The following is a 12,092-nucleotide window of genomic DNA, read 5'->3' as shown; positions in this document are numbered from 1 at the left end:
ATATCTCAGAAAATGTTACAAGAGTATGAAAAGAGAATATATCTTTCTACCGCTTTATTATTCAACACTGAAAGAAAACCAGTGTGGAACTAAACCATATAGCGATTATGATCAACACTCCTCTGACATTTGATGTATCAAGTAACAGAACTGTTGCCATGAAAGGTACTAAAACTGTAACTACAAAAACAAGTGAACATGAAAAAATGCACTACAGTGTTGCCCTTTCATGTTAATCTGATGATGCTCATCGTAATCCAGTGATCATTTTCAAGTGTGAAACAATGCCAAAATCTTCTGAAATACTGCCAGGTGGTGGTGTTCATGTACATGACAAGAGTGGGATGGAGAAGGCTGCTATGAAATTAGAGATGAGCAGAGAGTGGAAGAAAAGGAAAGGTGCTTTATTGAAGAAGAGTTCTCTTCTTGTGCTAAATCAGTTTAGTAGTCATTTGAATAATTTTGTGAAAGAGAACTTGAGAAAAGGAAATACAAGGCCCGCTGTCATTCAGGGAGGACTTACTTCACAATTGCAACATCTTGATATCTCGATAAACAAACTATTAAAAATGTATATGAGAGAGGAATGAACCAAATGGATGATGGATGAAACTCAACATGAATTCATGTTGAAGGGAGCTTTAAAACGAGCTACAATCAAACAAATGTGTCAGTGGATGAAACAGTTGTGGTCTAGAATGAGAGAAGGTATTACTTTTAAATCTTTCAAGAAGTTCAACATACGTAATGCTCTCAATGGCAGTGGAGACCATCTTATATATGAAGAGGAGAATGATGACGACGAAGAGGGAGAAGAAAGTTCAGATGACGATGTTCAGAGATTTTAAGTGTCAGTTCGGTTTTATAAACTAAGAGTTGTTTTTAGTCTAGCTTTGCATTCTAATAAAAAAATTGCAAAATTTATTTAAAAAACTGATAATAATTAAGATGTGTCTTATAGTCTTTAAAATATGGTACTTAACTGGTATACATTTCTTAAGAGCACAGGTAGTTACTATATCTTTATTTCTGTAAAAGTAAAATATAAACACCTGTATCACAGTGACAAGGATGAGATAAAATGGCTTTTCATGTTAAATGACAAAGTGAAGGTGAAAAAATTAACACCAATATGAACTACTGGAGTTAAGAGTTTCTTTCTTATGCATGGAGGCAAAAAAGTGCATTTTCTCTAATTATATCAAAAGAAAAATTCAAATAAGAAAGCTGTAAAATTGCAAGGAGACAGAATGGCTTCAGAAGACACATTCGAAAGTAAGAAAAACTATACCCAACTTTTGAAACTTCGAGTTCCTTCCTCAGGATGGAAATAGAAATTGGGAAGAATTAAAAGGGGAGAGAGAGAGAGAGAGAGAGAGAGAGAGAGAGACAGAGACAGAGACAGAGGTCACTAGGAGCCCAGACTGAGAGGGGCCTACCTACCTTGAGGTTAAGGGAATACAAAGATTTTTTTCTAAACTAATTGAAAGTCATGTGTGATAGATTATCCATAAACAGAGTTTTATTGATGAATAATTGCAACAGTGTGGTGTTGCTGCTCTTTTACACGATGTCAGATGAAAGTGTGTTATTTATTCACCTCCCACTGTAGGGAATTTGGTTTTGTGTGTTTTAATGGTTGCAGGTATTCCTAGGAAAATACCTACAAGCTATATTATCAACCAGATTAAGATTCAAAAGTTTTTTTGACAACCCAAGGGAAGGCATTCTACGAAAACAGAGCTGTTTCGGCAATTAAGCAAGGAAAGAAAAGATAAAAAATAAATGGTCTAAGGCAGCACAGAAGATGCAAACTTGGCAGTGTTTACCACTATACCTGTGCTCTGAACAAAACACGTAACTGTACTAAATAAAGTTTTAAATATGTGAATAAAATGGTGGCAGGTGTTTATAAAGTTGAACAGAATTGAAAGTGTGCTCAAACATTGCATTTGAGCAGCGATTTGGTTTTAGTATTGTGAGGCATGACAGCGACTGACTGTTCATCATCAAATCCAAGCAAACTTACAGAGATAAGGAAATAAATGTTTGGTTTAGGATGTGTGAATCTTTACAAAGAAGGACCAAACTGGTTACCATCAAGAGAGACTGAAGAACAGGTGGTATGTGTTGATGCAGTGCTTAATCATGAATAACATAATTACATTTCATATTCAAAAAATTTAAAAGGCAATTCTACATTCATTTGTCAGGCTGAAGTTTGACAGTATGTCTTCAACAAATGCTAATTAGAAGATGAAATGTCAGAAAGTTGCAATGGACTTCTTGATCTGATACTATCAGTCTGTTAACATATGGATTTTGCTTACAAAGTGTGTTCCAAGGAACTGTATTTTTTTATTAATAAAAAACATAATTTAATGAATGATCTCGCATATAGAATGTACAGGTACCCTTCACAGCTTAAAATAACAAGTTGCAAATTTTTTAAGGACACCATAAATAAGATCACAGTTACACTAATGCACTATACACTGAGCAGAGTTTTCTAGAATTTAAAAGCTCTTTTTTTACTTTCTGTACAGATATGAAGTCTAATCGTTAGTTTTGTCAATGGCTCTAAATATTTGTAGCTGTCTGGTAAGTGCGAAAGAAGGAAACAATGTATAGTGTGACATCACATACTTCACAAAAGTATCTTGATTCCCTTCTTGCCTTCCTCAAATCACCTTCCCAAACTCAGTTTTTTATCATCCAAATCCATGTCACATGTTTTTTCTTCACAGTGGGTGGAATTAATGATGGCCAAGGTTGGAGAATCAGTTGCCTGGCACTGTTGATTGAAGACAGGTGACCTGCTGTTTGTGAAGTGAACTCTTTCTGGTGTTTTGAAATAATATTCTCAATAAGAACATGAAATTCTAGATAATTTTTCTTGTCACCTCATTTTCTTAACGGCACTTGTGTGTTCCACAAAGTTGGTTCGATATGATGAAAAATTTTTTCTTGTAACATCTCTTTCCTCTTTTATGCATTGGTGGGTTGATAACTAAGAGCTGATCTACTTTGTCTACTCCATCTATTGTGTTGTCAAATGCCATGGCTCCTGCTGGCTTCAGCCCCTCTTTGTGTCTTTTGTTTACAGCTTTCACTTCAGCATTGTGAATACTGGTCAAGACAGACACTTTTTTCTTGTCCTTCCAACAAATTGCTGTCACTTTTACCTTCTGAAAACCCATAATTTCCTCCTCCTTAATTTTCTAACAACAAAATGATGGAGACGTGTCTCTTCTGGATGGCAGTCCAAATCCATACATATCACTTCTCTGAACAAACAAGTCAATGAATTTAGGAGATGTGAAGTAGTTATGCAAGGCAATGACCTTTATTCAGAAGAGGTTTTATCAATATCACAACAATCTGTTATGGCTTTATACATTACGTAACATTTTATACCTTTTCTTGTACATATAATGCAAGATCACACATACTCACTATGGGACTCTCATGTCAAGAATGTCTCAATTCCAAACCTTACCCTTTTCAGTGAAAGATTGAAATCTGTCTTACACAACATCAAACTCCCATTAATCTCTATATATCTTTCTGGCAGGCACAAACTTTTGAATTTGTTATTGAGGTGTTCCAGTAAAGGTCAAATTTTGTTTAGCATTGCTGGTGGATGGTTCACAGGATCGTACGCAGAGCTGTGAAAAAGAATGAGGCATTTTTTCAGCATCCAGAAATGAGAAAAACCCAGAACTTGTCAGAACATCAGTGTAGCAAGTATCGGGTGTTTTGTCCAATTTGTCAAATACACTCGATTGTTGGGATTTATCACAGTACTTTGAGGTACTACAAAAGCATTAACACTCAAATTTCATTGCTGATATGTCCTTCCACTGAAAATATGTTGCTCTTTACTGTGCCTGATTGTCTCTTGTGACAATGATGTTGATCAATCATTGTCAATGAATTGATCACATATGGTATGACATCCTCTGTAGTTTTTCATTAATGGAACAGCAGGGCTTCTTGCACTTGGAAATCTTGGAGGAGTTAGTTGGAGCATAGAAGATGTATTTATTATGTATCACTCACCAAACAGGCAAACTTACAGTCTCCAATAAAACATTTTTCATCATTTTCGGGGCTGCTAAACTCAATGTCAGACTCAGGATAACTATTGCTATCCATTTTTGAATGTACTGCATAAACAACAATACAAGACAGAGGCATAAATTTTGTTTTTGAATATCTATATGTGTAAAAACTCAAAACAATATCTAGTAGAAAACATCTCAACCAAAACTAAAACTGTCAGGATATAAATACTGGACTCGATGTTCTCTAGTGACTTTACACTCAACTGCCAGCACTGAAGTGATATAATCAAGATTTTTATTTTTCATATATTTGTTCTTAAGTTGGCCAAGTAAATTATGGATTCTAAGTTTGTGTTAAAATAATAATAAAGAGGTAACTCAGGACTTTATTTAAAAGCTTAACAAGAAGAATTTTAAAAACAAATCTGAGAAAACTCTGTTCAATGAAAGATCATGTGAAGTGTTTAGGAGCACGCAAGATATATTGCTGGGGAGATGTAATAATTGCTTGTGTAATCAGCAATAAATCATAGGACACTGATAGACAAAAAAAGGCTACACTGTCAAGGACAGGCCATTTTATTGAAGTGATGGGAAAGTAAGTTCATCATTGCAGTAATATATCATAACAAATACAGACCAAATGAAACACACATCACAGCAAACGGTGCCCAAACCAAACAGTTGCATCCATATACAGAGTAACCCCCCTCCCGCCCCCCTCATCACCCACTCTTGTGATGGCAATGCAGACGTGTGTATTCTTGCATGAAAACAATCATAAATGTGTCTAATGGCGTCCTGTGACAGACTGTCCCAAGCACCTTACATCTTCTCCTGCAATTTGGCAATGGTTCCAGTAGACTCTGGAGAAGAAGTAAGTTCCCACATCCATATGATCCATACACGTTCAATTGGCAACAGACATGGTGATCTTTCCAGTCAGGGCAGCTGTTGTACACTGTGAAGGGCACATTGCATTCAGCAGCAAAATGTAGAGGGGCACTGTCCTGTTGAAAAAGCACATCACTTTCCTCTTGAAGAAATGGCAGTAGCACAGGGATAACAACTGTACAACCTGTGCAAAGTAGCAGGCACTGGCTATTTTGCCCAGCAGACACATTGTGACTGCAAGTTGTGACTGATGCCCCCTTCCCCCTACACACTCCAAGAAGCCTGGTCTACATCGTACACGTGAACATCTATCACAAATAGACTGAACCTATTCTCATCACTGAAGACAACAAAGCAAGCTCCCACTCTCCAGTCAATGCTTTCATGACACCAGAGTAGCCATGCTCGGCAGTGTCGTGGTGTCAGTGGCGGCCGGCCAGTGGCACATGCGATCTTAGTCTTGCTACAAGCACACAGTTCCCAATGGTCCTTGGTGACAAATCATGTGCAACATGTGCCCTATTTTTTTCCATGGATGATGTTTGGGCAGTCACTGCTGAACTCACAATGTGAGAATCTTAGGAAGCGTCTGTTCTGTCTGGATGTCCAGGATCTGGTCTACAAATGTGAGAGTGTGCAACAGACCACTGCAGAAAGCAGCGACACACCACCGATACACTGTGCCCAACATGTGCAGCAAGCCACTGATACGTCCATCCAGTTTCCAGCAGGCCCATAATGCAGCCCTGTTAAAATGCCCGAAATTATTCAACCGGAGTACAAACTTGTTGGCGAAGTGTGGTTGTACCCTAGAATGAATGTTGCACACTCTTTTCACCCCTAAACTCAGCACTGTTATTGCTTGCATATTCAAAAAAGAGGGTGCACAGGCAGACCTCCAGGGTACCATCTCATCACCAATGACAGTAAAAAAGAAATCACCAGCACTATAACCTCTCAGGGTGCACATCTTATACCCTTGTGCCACTGAACATGGTCCTTAAAGGTGCTACATTTTTTTTCTGGTGTTGGATATGCTTGCCAATGATGTTCAGATACACAGCAACATTGGTTGCATATGCAAGGACACAACAGAAATTAATTTCCTCAAACCTCTTAAGCCTGATCTGGTGCTTGTGAATTTTACCTCTGAACATATCAAACATTCCTTCTTCATGGATACTTCCATGACAAAACTGAGTGGGGGGAAAAAGGTTACCAGCTGGTTAATATTGCTGGCAGAAAAATCTCTCTGATCTCAAAATTTTCTGAATCAGACTAAATTATTTATTAATGCACAAAATCATTTCAGAACCAACAGGTGAAGTGGAACAGCTGTTTGCTGTTTTTGAAGATTAGTCATAACATCATTTATCACAATTAATTAATCTGTGGACAAATGTATAATTATTTAAAGTTTTTGGTGTTACGAACAATGGTTTACTGATTTAAAAAATTGTGTTTGTATGTTTTCAGGGAGTCACTTACAACTATTTTAAGTATGTCTCTTTTAGCATGCATTGTAAGGTAGAAAGAAAGAAGATTAATGTAACATCAAAGAATGGTCATAAGATATGGAGCACAAACTTAGATGGGAAAAGGCTGGGTCCTTTCAAACGAATCATGCCAGCATTTACCACACTCTTAAATGATTTAGGCAAGCTGCAGAAAATCTAAATCTGGATGGCTTGGGGTTTCAACCACTCTCTTACTGATTACAAGTCTAGTATCTTATCACTGTGCCACTACATTGGTTGGTGTAAAGCAGAAATGAGCTATGAAAACACAGAATGCTTTGCAAGGTACAGAGTACATCAAAGTTCTGTATTAAGGCATAAGCTATTCTTCAATGTGGGAAAGAAGACACATTAAGTTGCAGACAGGCATAATTAAAAGACATGTACATAAAGGATTCAGCCACAGCCTTCATCAGCAAAAGAGAAACACACACCATTGATAATACACACAAGCAAGCACACCTCATGCATACACGACTGCCAACACCAGCATCTCGGGCCGGGTCCTACATTGTTGATAATCCTACCTGGCATTTCCACTGTTTCATATGCTATTCTTCGTATTTACAAATGATTGACAAAACCACTTAACTGAGAAGAGCCTATGTTGCAGGTAAATGATAACAGACTCTTTTTTTTTTTTTTTTTTTAATGTTACAATGGACTGAGATACAATAGAAAATTTATGCAACAACAGAGTAAGCAGAAAGATGGTTAAGGAACAACAGCTTGGCTGCAAATGACAACAATATAATACAGAAGAACTACAAACACGTAAAAACTAAAACTCTGCCTGAACAGGTCCAACAGTACTGCCAACCGTCCTGTCATTCTCTGCCAACAGGCATCAATGGATGCGGATAGACATGTGGTCAGCACACCGCTCTCCAGGCCTTTTTCAGTTTTCATGACTGGAGCTGCTACTTCTAAGATAAGTAGCTCCTCAATTGGCCTCACAAGAGAGGAGTGCATCCCGCTTGCCAACAGCGCTCAGTAGAACGAACAATTACCCATCTAAGTACTAGCACAACCCGACAGTGTTCAACTTCAGCGATCTGATGCGAACCACTGTGGCAAGGCTGTTGGCACATAAGAACTAAAGCCAGAGTGATACAGTAATACGAATGAAGTCAGCACTGAACAAATCACCCTGCACAACATCACTAGGAGAAAGTTTATGATAGTATGGATATGGCACTGCCGAGTGAAATACGCAAACATTGTGATGTTTTAACAGTGGTTAGCCACAATTGAGTAGTTTCAGTATCCACAGTTTGCTAAAATATTGCTGACAGTTTAAGGAATATGAGTATAATTAAACAGTCATTTAAAATTTAATCATGGAACACAACTTTCAAAGAATTTAAAATCATACTCATAGGTTTGCTGAAAAGATAACATTTGATGCAACAATAATGTATCAGCTTATAGACATATCGATTAATGTGTGCGACCATATCATTTAGGAACATCCAAAACTTTATTTTGAGAATACTGTTTACATATACAACACTGGAGCTTGAAGCTGACTTGTGTAAAATCACTATGATGCCTGGTGAATAAAGGAGGAGTCAAAAGCACCATATGATTTATCACATTTTACACTTTGGATACTAAGCCTGAGGATGGCTCAGGCCACAAACACTTTGTTCAAAAGTCTGCACCTGAGTATAGCGATTTTCTTGATGCATGAACCACCTATCTTTCAAAAACTGGACTCATTTGAGACCCATATGGGAACAAAGTACAGTTGTCTTACCACCTGCCCCTTGATGGGTGCTGCCTTCTGCTGTCAATTTCTAGAACTATTTTGAAAGGAACATTAGATGCAAATAACAGCTGCTGTTACGAATGACTGAGCCAATATGTGTTGCAGATTCGTGCATTTACTCAATAGGTTCTGCTTTTTTTTAATTTTTTTTTTGCAATTCTCCTATGATGTCACATTTCAATAACTCATCTCACACACTGTTTTTGGAAGGATAATTATATTTTATGTCATCATTATTTCAAAATTAGTTATCTATCAAAGAACTAAAGTAAAAATGAAAAATAAATCTTGATGCCTGGTCTGTTTTTAGTATGTATTACTATTGAAGACATATCAATTACATATATGCCAGTGACACTTTAAACAATGGCATAAATGGCCAGTTTTCTAGACCCAACATGCTTTTTAGTGGCCAGTATTCAAAGTGTTAAATATGTAGTTTTAGTTCATATACAATTAGCTAAACATATGGTAGAGTAATATCAACAACGATGATGAAAGCTGCATGGAAACTCTTGGATGGAATACAAACATCACTTACATTAATTATTTAAGTAACGAGTAAAGGATAGAAACATAAAACAGAACACAAACACAGTAGCTGAGAACATGAACTTACTATCTTCTGCAGAATACTTGCATCCATTCCCCATATCACCCTCTAGTGTGCTCCCCAGTAACCCCCCCGCTCGCTCGCTCTCTCTCTCTCTCTCTCTCTCTCTCTCTCTCTCTCTCTCACACACACACGCACACATACATATATTTTTTTCCCTTAACAAGCATACCCACAGAGCAATATTGTCAGACAACATACCTCTGTCAGGGTGTGTGTGTGTTTTTAAGCTGTGCCACTATGTTCATTCTCTTGTTTACATACACGTGTGCTGATTAATGAATCTACTGTTACAAGTTTAAGGAAACCTATTAAATAAAAAAAAATACTGAAAGAGGATACACCTGCAAAAAGAATGTTGGGCATATTCAATAACCACATACTTGAAGCCTAATAAGTCTGTCTGGCTTTTATTTCCTTGACTGTGAATGGTAAATGATTTATTTTCCCAGTTACAAGTAACTGACCTGTAGCCAGGGTGGCTAAGTGGTGGAGCTGCCACTTTTGGGCATCCTAGAAAACTTGATAACAGTAGAACATGGAAAATAAAAGACATATTTGGCTGTGATATCTCATATACTTATGATAATGATCCTGGAAAGAAACTACAAAAGTCATGTCAGGCACAATTAAGAGAATGCTCCCGAATAAACCCTGGAAAGAGACAATACTAATTTTATAATATTATAACCATACCTTTACCGTCTATGGATCTGAAGTATGAACTTAAATGATGAAACAACTACTGAGAATTACAGTGGGGAAATGAGGCTTTTGGTAGCATACGAATTAGAAGATCAAAAGAACAGTAAGATAAAAGAGGAGCTCCATGTTCTACAAACAGTAAAATAGACTCAACAATATAGAAAAGAATGACATAACCATCTACTATGTATGGATCAAAGCTGGATACCAAGGAAACAGGCAAACATATGGCACCAAATTGGTGTAATATGGCTTATGGAAAACAATTTAGAGTCAGATCGGCATTTTTGGTTTCGTAATGGCCAGCATGTAGGCACGTTCGCTGATTGGGTGAAACAGCAATGTTTTTACAAGCTAATCTCGTCACTTTTGAAACTTTCTGGGCAATTAAAACTGTGTGCAGGCTGGGACTTAAATCCAGAACCACGCATTTTACAGTCAATGCTCTTACTATGTAGGTGACCCTCACAGCTTTATGCCACTAGTACCACTTCCTACTTTCAAAACTTCAAAGTTCTTCAACATACCTTGCACTCCTGGATGAAACGATACTGCACAGAAATGGCTTAGCCACAGCCCAGTGGGCTGTTTTCAGATTGAATCTATTGTTCTGCAGTGAAGAGTGTGCGCTTTGAAACTTTCAAGCAGATTAAAACGGTGTGCCAGACTGAGACTCCAACCTGGAATCTAAACTTTCATGAGTAATGATCTTACTGACTAAACTCTCATGGCACAACTAACAACCCACCGTTACAGCTTTACGTCCACAAGTACCTCTCTTCTGCTTTGTTTTGGCTCCAACACACTATGCAACTATTTAATAATGCTGCATAATAAACTACTCTCAATGTTTTACTCTTTCCCAAACAGTCAATCACTACAATACCTTAGACTTTTCCCAGTTAAAAAATGGATTTCAGTTTTTTCAATGTCCTTCCATCTTCCCCAACCCAATTTTTTACTGAGGTTCCATCTGAGGGATGTAATCAAGGATTCATGTATCAGCCACAGCCACATAAAGACACCAGAAAATTTTCAGAGTATGCTTCAACTTCCTCCAAAATAATTTTCAAATGTTTTTCTTGGAATATACAGGGTGGTCCAATGCCAGTGGCCAGGCCAAATATCTCACGAAATTAGCATCAAACAAAAAAATAAGAAGAACAAATCTGTTCTGAGCGTGATAGGGCTATGGATGGAACACTAGATGGTGCTGTCATAGGTCAAACTGATAGAAACTGCATTTTTTTAAAATAGGTACCCCCATTTTTATTACATATTCATGTAGTATGTAAATAATACAAGAGAAGGAAAGTTGCTACTCACCATATAGCAGAGATGCTGAGCCGCGTACCATATAGCGGAGATGCTGAGCCGCGATAGTCACAATAAAAAGATTCACGCAATCATAGCTTTCGGCCATTAAGGCCTTTGCCAGCAGTATACACACACACACACACACACACACACACACACACACGCAAGTGCAACTTGAACACACATCTGCAGTCTCAGAGAGCTGAAACTACACTGCAAGCAGCAGCACCAGTGCATGATGGGAGTGGCAACTGAGTGGGGGTGAGGAGGAGGAGGCTGGGGCGGGGAGGGGGAGGGATAGTATGGTGGGAGTGGCGGACAGTGAAGTGTTGCAGTTTAGATGGAGGGTAGGAGAGAACGTGTTGAGGGGGGAGAGGGTAAGTAGCGGAAAGTAGAGAAATAAAAATAAAAGAAATTAAAAGACTGGGTGTGGCGGTGAAATGACGGCTGTGTAGTGCTGGAATGGGAACAGGGAAGGGGCTGGATGGGTGAGAATAGTGACTAACGAAGGTTGAGGCCAAGAGGGTTATGGGAACGTAGGATGTATTAGAGGGAAAGTTTCCACCTGCGCAATTCAGAAAAGCTGATGTTGGTGGGAAGGATCCATATGGCACAGGCTGTGAAGCAGTCATTGAGAAGAGGGGTATCATGTTTGGCAGCGTGTTCAGCTACAGGGTGGTCCACTTGTTTTTTGGCCACAGTTTGTCGGTGGCTGTTCATGCGGACAAACAACTTGTTGGTTGTCATCCCTACATAGAATACTTAGTGACCAGACTGGAGTAGTTGGTGGTAGGAGGATGTATGGGACAAGTCTTACATCTAGGTCTATTACAAGGGTATGAGCCATGAGGTAAGGGATTGGGAGCAGGGGTTGTGTTAGGATGGACGAGTATATAGTGTAGGTTCGGTGGAAGGCGGAATACCACGGTAGGAGGGGTGGGTAGGACATTTCTCATTGCAGGGCACGACGAGAGGTAATCGAAACCCTGGCGGAGAACGTAATTCAGTTGCTCCAGTCCCAGATGGTACTGACTTACGAGGGGAATGCTCCTCTGTGGCCAGACTGTGGGACTTTGGGAGGTGGTGGGAGACTGGAAAGATAAGGCACAGGAGATATGTTTTTGTACAAGGATGGGAGGATAATTATAGTCAGTGATGGCTTCAGTGAGACCCTTGGTATATTTAGAGAGGGACTGCTTGTCACTGCA

The 12,092-nt window shown here is 38.7% G+C and overlaps 1 protein-coding gene across 2 annotated transcripts in view; it reads right to left on the bottom strand.

The window, feature by feature from the left end:
- LOC126251810 (uncharacterized) overlaps positions 1–12,092 on the bottom strand; it is an 82,871-nt gene that overhangs the window by 34,936 nt on the left and 35,843 nt on the right. The gene's annotated exons all lie outside the window — the stretch shown is intronic.

This window comes from Schistocerca nitens, chromosome 4 (genome assembly GCF_023898315.1).
Source record: "Schistocerca nitens isolate TAMUIC-IGC-003100 chromosome 4, iqSchNite1.1, whole genome shotgun sequence".
Taxonomy (NCBI): Eukaryota; Metazoa; Arthropoda; class Insecta; order Orthoptera; family Acrididae; genus Schistocerca; species Schistocerca nitens.
This window is presented reverse-complemented; position numbering and strand designations above follow the sequence as displayed.